At 38.5% G+C, this 14666-nt stretch overlaps 1 protein-coding gene and 1 long non-coding RNA gene across 5 annotated transcripts in view; both read right to left on the bottom strand.

The window, feature by feature from the left end:
* MAP3K19 (mitogen-activated protein kinase kinase kinase 19) overlaps nucleotides 1-14666 on the bottom strand; it is a 749356-nt gene that overhangs the window by 350043 nt on the left and 384647 nt on the right. The gene's annotated exons all lie outside the window — the stretch shown is intronic.
* On the bottom strand, nucleotides 11250-12436 carry LOC138489795 (uncharacterized). Its single transcript, XR_011274908.1, has 3 exons — nucleotides 12335-12436; nucleotides 11663-11992; nucleotides 11250-11529 (listed from the first exon to the last, which is right to left on the bottom strand). It is a non-coding gene; the product is annotated as an uncharacterized lncRNA (long non-coding RNA).

The raw sequence follows: 14666 nt of genomic DNA, 5'->3' as shown, positions 1-14666 counted from the left end.
CCTTTTTTGAGATTGCTGGTCGACCTGGGTTTCCAGTATACTAATTATGCTGATGTTACCCAGGTCGTCATGAAGACCATGGGATCCTATTCACAGGACTTGGTTATGTTAAATTCCATTTACTCTGATCCATGCTTGGATGGCCTCCAACTCCTTGGCATTAAATAATTCTGAACCGGAAACGTTGAAACATACATTAGTCGAAAGCCCAGCCCTTATTGAGCAAAGAAAAATGTATTTTCACAAGCCACTTAAGGACTATAGACTTCTAATGCCTGAATTTAAGTGGTCTAAAATGTATAATGGCCTTCATATTTCACTGACTCTTGTTTTCACAATGTTGCATGCTACGTTGCAGGTCGTAATGTGTTCTTTTGTAGGTGCTACATCACGGCACGTACGTCAATATGGACGCATAAGCTGCCAAGGAACGTTATGGACAAAGGTACTGCATAGTACTTGCTTTGGCTACAGGAGGGTCAGGCCCATCTCATATGCTTTAGTGCCGTCAGGCCAATTTCTTTCACTGTCAGACCAATTTCTGTCACCCAGATGCCCTATTAACCAACATTAGTTCAGAATGATTAGTACGTTCTTAAAAGCAGGAAAATGAGGTAAGGTGCACTGAAAGTGTTTGTGCACAGAAATGTTTGTAAAATAATACATGGTTACACCCTCCCAATACACATATCTTCACACCTTTCGAACTATGCCACTTACGAAATTATGTGTCGAAAGGTGAGTGGTAATGGTGTTGCTTCCAGTATTTCTAAGGTCATTGCGCTTCCCATCACAGAGTTTGTTTGAAATTTTATGTAAACATAAGTAGACTACTCCTTTGTGTTTTTAAAGCACATTTTTACAGAAAAAAATTACTGCATGTACAACACATGTATGTAAAGGTCATTGACAACACCCGAAAAGGTTTATGTTGTGCATGTGATAGTGTTTTGATATATAACACGTGTTGTCATGTACATAACAAACCAACGGTAAAGCTTCCATCTCTGAGGGGTAGCCTCTATGTATGGTTAGTGGCCACAATGTGGGGGATGTCGCTACTGCCCATCACTGGAAGGGACAAAACATTGCATTGAGATCGCCATGTCCACCAGGGACTGCCTTTCTGGTAAAGGTCTTGCTCATAACCATACATTTCTCAAGGAACACAAATGTGGTGCTGCCTTTACGGTCACACAGTTTCATTTTTGCTTTCTGTAGCCTGCAATGGAAAGCGAAGAAGGGTTTGCATCCAACACCCGTCTTCCCTTTCTATGGTGGCCATCTTGAAAAAGGATTTGTTTTCTTCAGCCGGGAACGCTGGAGGAGTTCCGCTTGAAGACAAAAAATCCTCTTTCTTGGTAGCACAGGTTACTGCTGTAAAATCTCGATTGCTTATGGCATTCATCACCCACTCTTTGGGGAGGAATGGGGGTTAATGATCCAGATATGTCGGTATGCACTCTTTCTTATATTGTGTTGCACACTTGCCTTGTGGAGTTCTGCACCGGAAATGTTCCAGTTACAACAAATGAAGGACGATACAATTAAACTAGGGCAAAACTGGGGTGCTTATGAATCACCCCTCAGGGATGGAAGACCAAGGGCGACACAGGAACATACACTATTAAATGATGAAAAAGGGATGCAATGGCAGGGGGACTTCATTAGAAGTCCATATGAACACCAACAATAATTGGCTGGGGTGAGGCGTGAGGCGCGTCACATTGTTTCGATGTGCCCGCCATCTTGGATCCGCCGACAGCGCAGCGGGGAACAGGGCAACTTAACCATAACGTCCCCTCAACATAGTTTTTTTGGAGTGAATATATATGTGTGTATATTACACAGCCACAGTAGTGGCTGTGTAGTTATGGTTAAGTTACTAATCCCATCGGAAGAGCACTTTTTGGACGGCTTATAACTTTGCTCCCCGATGAATTCTCACCAAACTTTGCAAAAAAAAGCATATGGTCCACTCTGAGTTTTTTTGCACATTTTAGTGAGGTTTGGTTCGGGGGGGGCAAAATTACGGGGCGGTCCCAAAATTTATTTTTCCCCATAGAAAAAACTTTGCGCATGGCTACCGCTGGACGGATTTCCACCAAATTTGCGACAGGAGTGGCGGCTTAGTCTGGAAAGCGTGCTTTTGTTAATTTGGTGTAAATCCATCCAGTATTTCTTTTTTGAAATGGTCAAAACGTAAGCCAAATAAATTAGTGATATCTATATCGTGGACAGGACACCGATTGGCTAGTGGGCTTATGTCATGTCCGCGGACATGTAACATGTTCGCCGATTGGCTGGGGTGAGGCGTGAGGCGCGTTACATTGTTTCGATGCGCCCGCCATCTTGGATCCGCCGACAGCGCAGCGGGGAACAGAGGCAAAATGCAATTTTGGGGAGTGTGTTGGTGTGCAGGAGTGCTTGGGGAGGGTTGAGGAGTAAGAGATGGGTCAAATACTGTATTTGTTTAGGTGGCAGGTGCCCTTGATGTGTTTACAATGCCCGCCATCGTAGCAGCTGTTCGTGGACATAATGAATGCACTACTAGCTATTTTACTTTAGTATGATGTTGGTTTTCGGTTGTTAGTACAGCATTGATTATAATTAATATGATCTATAAGCAGCCCACATACCACAGTCAAAATGATTGGTATCATAGGTGTGTTATGCTGTGGTGGTTGTGGCCAGAGCCTAGCACCCAAGACTCTAGGCCCTGGCCACAACCACCACAGCATAACACACCCATAGAATCAAAAACCCATCAAATATCCACAACCCAAAAGTTTGTGTACTGTTTAATTTGTAGAGTTTATATGTGAAGTTTTGGCTAGGTTATGAGGTTAAGATTGTAGAGTTTGTAAGAAGGAGTGTGGTGTTTCTGAGTTTATTTATTGGATACTTACTGGTTGAGTTTTTTGTGGTTGTATGCAGTTTTTTCATGACATGGGTCACTGGACTAGACATACTTTTTCGATCTCTGTGATAAAAGAAAAGATCATATGTTAGAGCAGGTAGTTCATAATGAGTTATTGCGTTGCATAATACACATTTCTGTATTTTGTTTAGCCTCATATTTAGTACTTTAGAAGTACTATAGTTCAAAACAGTGTACTGCGCAATTTGCTCAGTTTCTATGTTTGTTTTCTAAATCATTGAGTCTGTGGGAAAAAAAATCCAGGCTGGATTTCTTGCTAATCTTCTATCATTGGCTTGTTGTAGATTTGTGGGGCAATTAGATACCTGTTGGCGTATTCTAATTGTTTATTTTTACTTTTATGCTACTCATCTATCTGTTGGGTTGTTGCAAATTCTTTGGGGAAGTTAGGTACCTGTTCGCATATTCTAACTGTGTATTTCTTGTTTGATTTTAGTAGTATTTGTTTATCTATTTGCTTTTTGCTGATTTTTGGGGCAGTTAGATACCTATTGGCGTATTCTAACTGTATATTCCTTGTTTGATTTTAGTGGTATTTATTTATGTGTTTGCTTGTTGCAGAATCTTGGAGCAGTTAGATACATGTTGGCGTAGTCTAACTGTGTATTTCTTGTTACATTTTAGTGGTATTTATTTATCTGTTTGCTTGATGTAGAATCTTGGGGCAGTTAGATACATGTTGTTGTACTCTAACTGTGCATAGTTTTGAAGTTGAAGTTTTGCTTATGTTCATACACAGATTATGTATAAAAGTTTGATTTTAAGAATATTAAGTAAGCATATACAAGATTTGCTGGCAATCTCTGCTTTAGAGTAATTGTACTATCATTACATTTGAACCATCCACAATTCTTTTTTCTATATGCAGTGTAGTGACCTGCATTGGTTGTGGCTCCTGCGTGGTAGATTATACCTATTGTTGTGAAGGTTTTCTTACCAAGTGATACTTGACCATGTATGAATCCAGTCAGTTTACAGTTGTTTTCGGTACCATCTGCACTGTAATGTAAAAGCATTACTATTACGTATTTACTATGTGTCTGTATTTGTAAGGTGGAGAGATTATATGAATTGCAGGTAGTACATAATCTGCCATGGTTTGCATTTTGTACAAGTTGCTGAAATGGAATGGATTCACAGTTAAGTATGGATACATACACAAAGTGTTCTTTAGGGACTTCTTCCTGTGCCACATGGTTGCAGAGAGTGCATGTATGTTTCCACATGTATGAAATTTGAAAGATTTTATTTATAGGTATGTTTTTGGTTTGCAGTACTTATAGTAAGTACATTAGAAATTCTTGTGGATCTTCTTGTGAGTTTATAGTGAATTTGACAATTCCAGCAGAGTAGTCCAATTCTTGTTTTATTCCATAAACACTGCAAGTGTTGTCACGATTGTTGATTGCATTTTTATGAAGGACTAACATTTGCAAACACAATTGGTCTGTACTGTGTAAGTAAATGTTCTCAATAATTGGTGGCAATTGGAATAGAATATTTATTGCTACATTTGTGTAGCAATTTACAGCAGTTATATTTGAACATTTGAATGGACCTGGTAGTTTTGTGTGGAAGTCATTTGTTTGGAGTTTGTGATGCTTCTTTGAAGAAGTAGTTGAGTGACTTCGACCACTAGATTCTTGTTTGATTGTGGTACTTGATGAAGTATTCATTTTTTTTCCCTTTGGAGGAATTGGAGTGATATCCTGTATCGTTTCAGTTTGAAGTAGTTTTCTTTTACAATGTTTTGCTTGTTGTGGAACAGGATAGGTTTTCAGATCGGGTATGTGGAGTGAACGCAGCCTATTGTATTCTAGAATGCAAGGAATATCAGCATTTACTTTACTTGCATCAAAGTTGATTAGAAATAGCCCGTCAAGTGTACGTAAGGGTGCTACATAGCTCATGCCTTCTTTAAAGACTGTGCTACCAATATCTATTAATGCTTTTTCTAGGGTAAGACCTTGTGATTTGTGAATGATCACTGCGTATGCTAGAGTTAGTGAAAATTGTTCTCTGCGTACATACATGTCTTTGAAAAGAAGGAAGCAGGCTGTTGAGGGTCCTATCCTTTTAACTTCTGATAGTTTTTCAAAGAGAATATTGACAAATTGAATGTTGTTGTCACGTGGGTATGTTTGAAAGCCAACAACTGTACCAAGTGCTCCATTAACTAGTCCTTGCTCTACGTCAAGGTTACATTTAAGCATTACTCTACAGTTTAAAGATAATTTTAATATGTTCTCCAAACCAGCTGTGTTGGAGATAGAGTTTTCTAAGGTATTTAGTCTTGTTGTGCCTTGTTGACACATGGGTAGTGTCATACCATGTACATTCAGTTTATCTGTGGAGCAAATTTCAATTATTGGTTGCATTTCTTTTTTTTCAACATTGTTTCATTGAATTTGGAACAGCTTGCAAGAGTTGGCATCAAGGACATACAATTGATATTTTTGTGTGCTAATTGTTGCATGACATTAGTAGCACATGAGTTATGGCCATAGATTGTATGAATGTGCCTCGTTTTTAATATTGATTGTGCTTTTTGAGATAGTACACAACTATAATACTATTTAAAATGTTGGCGTATGTGAGGTCTGCAGACTGGCGCATTCTTTCAGTTAATTCTCTTTATTGGAAATGTTGCCAAAGGTTGATATTTCCTATGCTGCCAAGAGTTTTACGGCACAGTTTGTGCCCTAAGGTTTTAAAAATAGGTTCAGCTTTCACTGGTGTCAATTGAAGAAGATCTCCGAAAACAATAATTTGTTTTCCTCCAAAGAGCTGGTCGTAGTCTGTTTTGAGGACCTCTTGTAATTTGAAGTGAATTAAAGCCAACGTTAGGTTGGAGACCATGATCACCTCATCTATTAGCAGCATTTTCATTTGTTTGAAAACTCTGCGTAGTTCCATTGCAGCTTCTGTGGAAAGTTTGTAATAGTCAAATTTGTTTTGGTGTTCTACTGGAAGGAGAAGTAATCGGTGTAAAGTGACACTGCCTATGTTGTAGGCAGCTAAACCTGTGGGGGTAATTACAACAGCTGACAGTTTGTTGTTTGTCAATTGTTGAAGGAACTTGCTAATGATTTTGAATAAGAATGTTTTGCCTGAACCAGCTTCACCACTCACGTATAGCAATATAGGTTTGTAGTCTTGGCAGGTACAGTTTTTATTTTCATGTTCCACACCATGTTCAATTTGTTTTGTCATTTCTTGGAAAATGCTACGTTGATCATTGTTCAGTTGTGATTTCAGTACAGCAAAGTCTTCTGTAGCTTGTTCATACTGACACATGGTGTTTTCTACTTCTGTCATGGCTAATTCTGCCTCATTTGCTATTAGTGACTCTCAAAGTGGTTCTTGGCTTCCTGTTACAAAAGGTTGACTACTGTCGGGAGTGTCCACTTGTAGTTGGGCCTGGAGTTCTTCTTCGTGTTGCAGTTCATTGAGCAACATTGTTTGGTACTGTGTAAGGTTTAAATCTGTTATAGTGCTTTTATTTGCTTTGAAAGCGTCTTCATAGGAGTCATATGTATCCAGTAACTCTTTTTCTTTTCTCCATGGTTTAAAAAGTTGTAGCAGGGACATGTAATACAGTTCTTTATGTTGAGGAGTTTTTAATGCCAATTTGGTATGCTTAATTAAGCTGCGTTTGGTAAGTTTCACTAAGGTGCCTTCACAATTTACCACTCTGTATCTACCTTTTTTTTCATCTGGTTTAACATTATTTTTGTATGTGAAGTTTTGGGCTACGTGGTAGAGACACATGGTTTCCAAAGTGGTACTCCTGTTTGGGTAGTATGTCTCTAGTAAATCGTTTTTCAAAATGTCTTGGCTGTTGGGATCCTTTTTGGCCATTTTTTCTATGTCCTCATATGATTTGAGAACTCTTTTTCTATAATTAGCAGGACCAAGACCCAGCCATACTATATTGTCAGATTTTCCATACAAGGCAGTACCCGTTAAATGGTCTGCAGCTTCATAGCAGCCACATTCTCTATGAGAGAGCATGTTTATGCCTAAGCTGTACAATTTCTGTGATAGTGTTTTGTCAGATGATATGTCATCCCAGAGGTCCTGAAGCTCTGTGTTCTCTGCTTTGGTTAAGTAGGCTGTGACATATCGTGCAACTGCAGTGGAATTGTCTTCAATGTACTGCACATTTATGTTTGCATTCCATAGGTGGGCAATAATTGCATTGTAATCATTGATGTTTGTTGATTCTTCTGTGCTTTTTATGTAATATGTGTTCTTAGGTGATTTACCTTTGACACTATGTCTGACTGAAAACATGAAGTTGTTTACTTGACCTTTTGCTGAAACTGGTCTAGGGAAACCTGAGCGGCATTTGGTGTAGTATTTCCCTTTTTTATATTTGCGACGGCAATATTTCCCACATTTATGTCTTTGAAATTGTAAAATTTGTGCATGAAGGTCACTATGTGTTGCTTGTGAAGGGATTTCACAAGTGACATATTTTTGGATGAACTGCAAAACAGTGGCATCACTGTCCTGACCAAATTTAGGAGCATCTTTAATCCATAATAGCATGTGGATGTGTAGTGCTCCTCTGGCTTGGTATTCTTTTCTCCAAAAGAAGTGTTGAACTTCTCCGAGGGGAGGAACAGTCTTATTACAAATGAAGTGTAGCATAGCAATGAAGCGATGATGGAAATATCTTGATATATTTACAGGATCTATAGAGCAGAGTTCTCCTGGTGTTTTTATATCTATGTTTGTTTTATTTTTGTTTGCTATGCATAGGAAATCATGTAAATCTTCCCATGCATATTCTGCACAACTTAATGTTACAAACTGAGTGGGTGGGCCAAGGTTTCTTATCATACAGCATACATCTCTGCGACATCGGAACCAGTATTCTTTTGTACCATGCATGTTTGCTAAAAGAGTTGTAATACTTGACTGTAAAACCTCATCTTTTTCTTGCACTTTTTGTAATAATTGCGTAGCTGATATATTTTGAAAATGGGTACCTGATTTTAATGTGTGTGCAACTCCGTAGCATAGAGTTGCTAGTTCACTTTCAAAGAGAAGGTGGAATATGTATTCCACGTTTTGTCTGAATCAGCGGTCGTCAGAATACATTCGTAGAGAGCGATATTCTGATGCTGTTATCTGTGTGGGTCTATCATCGTACCTTCCTCCTTTTCCAGTAGGAAAGAGTAGCGGAAAGGCCTGTGCTTCTATACTTTTTTCCCATATGCTGATTGGAGATCCTTTGGCTTGTCACATTTGGTACGTTTCAAGTGCATCATCTATAGGAGGAATTGTATATTGGTCTAAAATATTGGATTCTGTAGTAGGATTTAGAAGTTAAAATTGACCAGTTTCTGGTGACTCTTGAATTATTCCAATGGTTTCTCTCAGGTTTTCTTCAATATTAATTTCTTTGTAGTATTCATTGTTGTTTTTTAGATATTGCAGGGCTTGTCTAACTTTATGTAAGTCCACGAGTTGTTGCCAAATTATTTTGTCTTTTGTAGGTACGCCATTTACTAAGAGAATTAAAGATTGATATATTAGCTGTTGCACTCCTAGAGTGTGTACATTTTCTGTGAGATCTAATGGTAAATAAACTACTTTGCCACAAATGGCTTTGACTAATTCAGAGGGAGGTCATTTTGCTGTTTTTGGTGGGAGGCGTATTATTGCTTGAAATGGGTGCACCGTTTCAATTATGATGCTCTCATATGAATTTAGTTGTTGCAGGGGTTTCGATAGTGGGAATAATTCCAAATTATTTGTGACAGCAAGTGAAGGCATTTGGTTTTTGTCAAGTTTTGCAGTGCAGTAATTGCAAAGTATTAAGGGGTCAGTAATGTTGTATTTGTTGGAACCATTTTGAATCTTCATTGTCTTCTATTTTGTACGTTATGTCTATAGTTTTTGTGGTACTTTATAAGAAGTCCTGTGGCAACACACGTAGACATGGTTTGGTACTTCAGCGGAGGTACTTTTAATCTTTAGTATTTCTTTTTTTGTATGTGTTTAATCGAAGGTTGCTATTTGTACACTAGTTGCTAGTTTGTTGTACAACTATTTCATTTTGTAAGTGGCTTTCAATTCTAAAATATTTTCTCTGGATATGGTCTATTTCTTCGAGTAGTTGTTTGGCGGTACCATGTAGAAGATTGTTATTTAAGTTGGCTAGTGCTAAAGCAGGACTTTTAGCATACTAATGTTTTTGGACTAGATTTCTTATAGTTGAATGATGTGTTGATATCATTTTGATATGATGGAAGGTGCTTTTGCAAATAGGTCCTCAAATGCAGGCTAATGAATGTCCTTGTAGTCCTGTGTATTTGCGTACCTCCATATTTTGTAGTAGTTTCATTTTGAATTTGTCTTTGCTTTTTACATACTGATTGAGGAACTGGCGTAAAGATTTGAAAGATTTTTTGGCAATGTTACACATTGATGTGCACGGCCATTTGTAGACTGGATGTTTTGGTTCAGTAGATTGGGGAGGTGATATTGAGTTTTCTGCGGATATTTTTGTGAGCAGAGGTTTTGTTCCATAATGGTGTTATTAATTTTTTCATACCCTCGTCCACTGCTATGTATGGCAATTGGGTTTGTTTGCTTTTTTATATACTTCTTCATTAAAATATGGTTATGTGGTCGTGGTGTGAGTCTATTCACCTCCACAGATGTTTAAGAAGCAATTTTTGGTGATATTCCATTTATTGAGAAGTCTTTTTTGTAGTTTAGTAGTTAGTTTTGTTAGTGGTTTCGTTCTGCTTAAAACTAAAATAAATAAATTCCTTTTGAGAAGGATTGCACTGTCTACGAGAGCTTCTAGGATACATTTTCTACGGTACGTTTTAAGGGTTGTGCATGATTTCTCTCCTATTTTTAAAAGGTTCTGAAGGACTCTGTGGCAGAACATTTTTTGTAAAACATTTTTTTGGTATGCTTACTTGCCACTACATCAAGATGTATAGGTCCAGTGTTAGCAGTAGTGGTAGCTGAAGTCTTGTTAATCACTTTCTGTTTGGTTTTACATTTTGATAGAGGAGGGAAAGTTTCTGTACTGGAAACTTGTTTTGTTTCGCTTAATGACTGTATTAGCTGTTTTGTTTGAACTTTTTGAACAAAATCTGCTAGAGTTGGATGCTTATTTTGGACACTTATTTTGATTTGCTCTACTTCTGCTTTGCTTTCTACAGAGTTGCTTTTTGATAGGCATTCTTTGGGTCTGTTGGAGAAAAAAAGAAAGTGTGGGTTGGGCTGTTGTGCAGTGTATGCATGCTTTCAGTGTCCGAGTATGATGGTAAGTATGATTGTGGAGGTGTGTGATTGTGCAATGGGCAGGTACATCAGGTTCGGAAGGCTATTCTTGTATTTGTGTGTTACTATACTGGGCTTCAGAAGACAATATAAAGTATGTAGCTGGCAAGGGGAATCACTAATACTACATTTACTGGTACAGGGTTAATATATTTGTTTCTTCTACAGCACGAAAATGCTAGTGTGTTTGAGTAACAGTTACAACATTATGTTAGTTTTGTACTTACTATTTTGTATGGAAAGAGCAGGTTTCTTCTAAGTCTTTGTTCGTACTTCAGACCCTGCTGCTTTTCAGGAGACTGGTGTTCACTGAAAGTGTAAAAGAAGGAAGTTAGTGCATATGTGGGTTTTGTAGCACTTTTGTTAATGTAGACATTGGGGGTCATTCTGAGTTTGGAGGTAAGTACCAGGCTTTACCGGCATGGAGCAAAGAACATGTCCGATCTGGTCACAGACCGCTAATTGCGGCCCATTACGACTTCGTGGGCATAAGCTTTGCACCATGCCAGTAAAGCACCTAGCGGCATGCCGCAAAAGGGCCCGAAAAAGCCCTTACCGGAATGATGCGTGCCGTACCCAACAATACCGTCATAGAACAAAGTGGAAACAGCGATGTCCGCAAATAACAGTGGCCATAATTTACGGCTGCCGTAAATTATGGCCACCGTTAAATAACGGAACCGGAAATATCGTCATCGCACAGGAACGGGAAGGAGCGTGGCTGCCATCTTTAAAAACACAATCCATTGCCATCCTCATCAGGCAGCACCCTTGGGAGCATTTTGAACCCTGGAAAAGTGTAATACAATAAAGAGCAAGATGATACGTGTTGTTTACTTGCCTCCAACCCCCTCACACAAAAACTCTATAAGGTTTTCCAGCATCACTAGTCCTGAAAAAATGGACCGTCTGCTATAACTGATTTACACAAATGTATAACAAGTTTATTATTCAAATAATTTAAACTAAATTTAAACAAAAAACACTACCCTCACCTAACACAGTGTACTAAACATTAAAAAACAAATATAAAACAAATGTAAAACATCAAATAACTTATTTATACGACACAAAAGATATCACATAACACACAAAAAAATCTCAATGTGTCACTAAAACAACAAGCATCCCAACATGTTTCTGTTCTTAACTGCCCAGTTCAGGCGAACATTCTTCAGGGGATAAATTTAAAAGCATCCACTAATCTCTTCCACACCGTGTTGAAAGGGTAGATTCAGGCACCCAAGAGGGTAAAAGGAAAACAAACTCCAAGCCTGTAAAAATAAAGGAAAGGAGAAACATAATGAGTTCCAAAAAGGGAAGGAAGTACTACAAAATGTAAATGGTGGCATGGCACAGGGATTATGCCACACTCACAAGGGTCCCAAAGGGTACCCGCAGATTTACCTTTAAATGGTGAAACTTCAAAGCACGTCACAGAATGACAAATTTGCTGGTTTCCCTCCAAATGAGAAATCAATACTTCAACAAAGCGTCACAGTCCGCTAGAGTATCGCCACACCTAAGTAAGACAAAACCAATAAACAGAGACCACATGCTCTGTTATATCCAGAAATCACACTGGCTTCAATACCATTGCACATAAAATCAAGGCTCCAAATAACAAAGTAAATTACCTCCACAAATGTAGGGATCAAGACTGCAATTCACAATTCAGTAATGAACAAGTTGAAATGGAAACATCCATACGATCAAGCAATAAAGTACAGAGTCAATCTGGAAAGCAATGGAAACATAACAGTAAACACCATTTATCTGGCATTACCAAAACCTCAGCTAACAACATGCCGTCAACATGCACTAGAGGGCAAACAGAAGGGGGTGCTTATATTTCACACACGTGAGGAGACCATGCATTATCTAATGTGTAAAGACAACTACTCAGCGTCCATGCTGTCCAACCTCCACAACGTCAAAGAAACGCGGAAAATGGATAGCCACACAACATGTGTAAAATAAAATGCCCCAACCACCAAATAATGCAAAAGGTGTCCCGACATGGAGACAATATCATGCACAGAGTCACATCCAAAGGCGAAAAGCTGGTAGCGTGCTCACCTATACACCCAGAGGGGTTTATTCACTCCACTTGCAGCATTCAAACATACTCGGCCAGCACTCGATTCAGAGGAGCCATGGCTGCTGCACAATCTCAAAGCATCTATGGTTGCGCAGCAACACAAAGAAAGGACTCTGTTAAAACGTCTATGGTTGTGCAACAAAAAAAAAAAAAAAAAAAAAGGACTCAACTTCTCGAAGTTAATCAGGAGTACAACAACCAAGGGGGCCATATTGGAACAGACCCAGGATCAACTGGTGTAGAGGAGTTTAGTGGACACTCAGCGCATCAAAAAGATGTAAATTGCACTAGCTTCATCAATTGAACTAAAAACCAAATTGTTTACCAAAATTGGGTGCCCACATGGTATATGCATCACACAATGTCCAAAATTATATTTGGCTAACCAAATGCCAATCAATGCTTTCATTGAGCCGTAGCACATTGCTTTGTAATTTGAAAATTATTTTTTGCTCTAAATACAATAATTTTCGATCTGTTTCAATTTTGGTATTTCCATGCACCTTTTTCAAAATCAGCCATGTGAAGTCATTGAAACCATGTTTCTTTTCAATAAAATGTTTCACAAGAGGGGCAGTTATCACTTGATTCTTGATACAGCTGCGATGTTCCACCATTCGAACTTTACATTGCCTATTTGTTTTTCCCACATAATGTAGGCCACATGGACAGGTGATCAAATATACAACATTAGCTGTGTTACAATTCGTCATTTCAGTGAAGACCCACTTAACATCAGGTAGAATTTGCAATAATCTAGTTTCTTTTGTTTGTCCACACATGCTGCAATTCCCACATGGAAAATGTCCTTTTACTTCAGGCAAACCCCACAGTCTAGTTTGCCTAACTTGTGGTATCTGCATTTCTGTCACATAATTTCTGATCAAAATATTTCGTAAATTCTGGCTTTTTCTAAAAGCCACTAGGGGAGGCAACACTTCTTTACCACGATATATTTTCTTCCAAGTTTTCATCACAATATTTTTGATTTTGTAGGACAAATTTGAGAAAGTATTAACAAATACAGTGCCAATCTTTTTAATTGGCCTACTACTTTTCTCCAAAAGTGCCTCACGATTGTTATTGTAAGCTCTTTTTGAGGCATTTCTTATAACTCTAGGCGGATAGCCTTTGGCCAACAACTTGTTGGTCAATACATCCGCACTTCGGGCAAAATCATCTTTAAAACTACTATTGTGCTTCAGCCTCAAAAATTGTCCAAATGGCAAATTGTTCTTTAAATGTTTAGCATGGTGGCTATTGAAGTGCAATAAAGAGTTCTTATCAGTAGTCTTGTTATAAGGCTTCACTTTTAAAGAACCATTGTGATGGAAAATGGTGATGTCTAGAAAATGAGTCTCACAATCACATATAGACCCAGTGAATTTCAGAAACCGATTTTGTTGGTTAAGCCATGTCACAAAACAATCTGCCTCTTCTCTTGAGCCATCCCATATGATCAGTATATCATCTATATACCTCAGCCACTTCCTCAAATGATTGCTGAAAGGGTTGGTGGCTGGGTATATTACTGCCTTTTCAAAATACTCGACATAAAGATTGGCTAAATTCGGGGCCATGGCAGCACCCATGGCTGTACCCTCAATCTGTTGAAAGAAAGAACCCTGGAATTGAAAAAAAATTTTAGTCAAGGCAAACTCCGTGCACCACAGAATGAAAGCATTACTCACAGGATGGCCATCCTCTCTATTCATCAACACTTCTTCAACCACCTCAAGTGTGGCTCTTTGGGGTATCACAGTGTACAAAGATTGAATGTCCAAGCCTATCAGCAAGGACTGGCCCGGAATAAACTCAATGTTTTCCAATTTATTAATAGCGTCAGTGGTGTCTCGTAAATAGCTTTTCATTTTCAAAACAAACGGTCTCAAATAGAAGTCTGCAAATTTGGACAAAGGTTCCAAAATCGAATTCACACCAGACACTATAGGTCTACCAGGGGGATCAACAAGTCTCTTGTGTACTTTGGGCAAGATGTAAAAAACAGGTACTCTTCCTTGATCCCTAATCAGGAATTCAAATTCTTGCTTACTAATCATTTCGGCATCAAAAGCTGCAGTCACCTTTTCTTTGATAATTTTTTTGAGTTTGGCAGAATGTGTGTGAAATATAAGCACCCCCTTCTGTTTGCCCTCTAGTGCATGTTGACGGCATGTTGTTAGCTGAGGTTTTGGTAATGCCAGATAAATGGTGTACTGTTATGTTTCCATTGCTTTCCAGATTGACTCTGTACTTTATTGCTTGATCGTATGGATGTTTCCATTTCAACTTGTTCATTACTGAATTGTG

Source organism: Ambystoma mexicanum, chromosome 9 (genome assembly GCF_040938575.1).
Source record: "Ambystoma mexicanum isolate Mex_15411 chromosome 9, UKY_AmexF1_1, whole genome shotgun sequence".
NCBI lineage: Eukaryota > Metazoa > Chordata > Amphibia > Caudata > Ambystomatidae > Ambystoma > Ambystoma mexicanum.
This window is presented reverse-complemented; position numbering and strand designations above follow the sequence as displayed.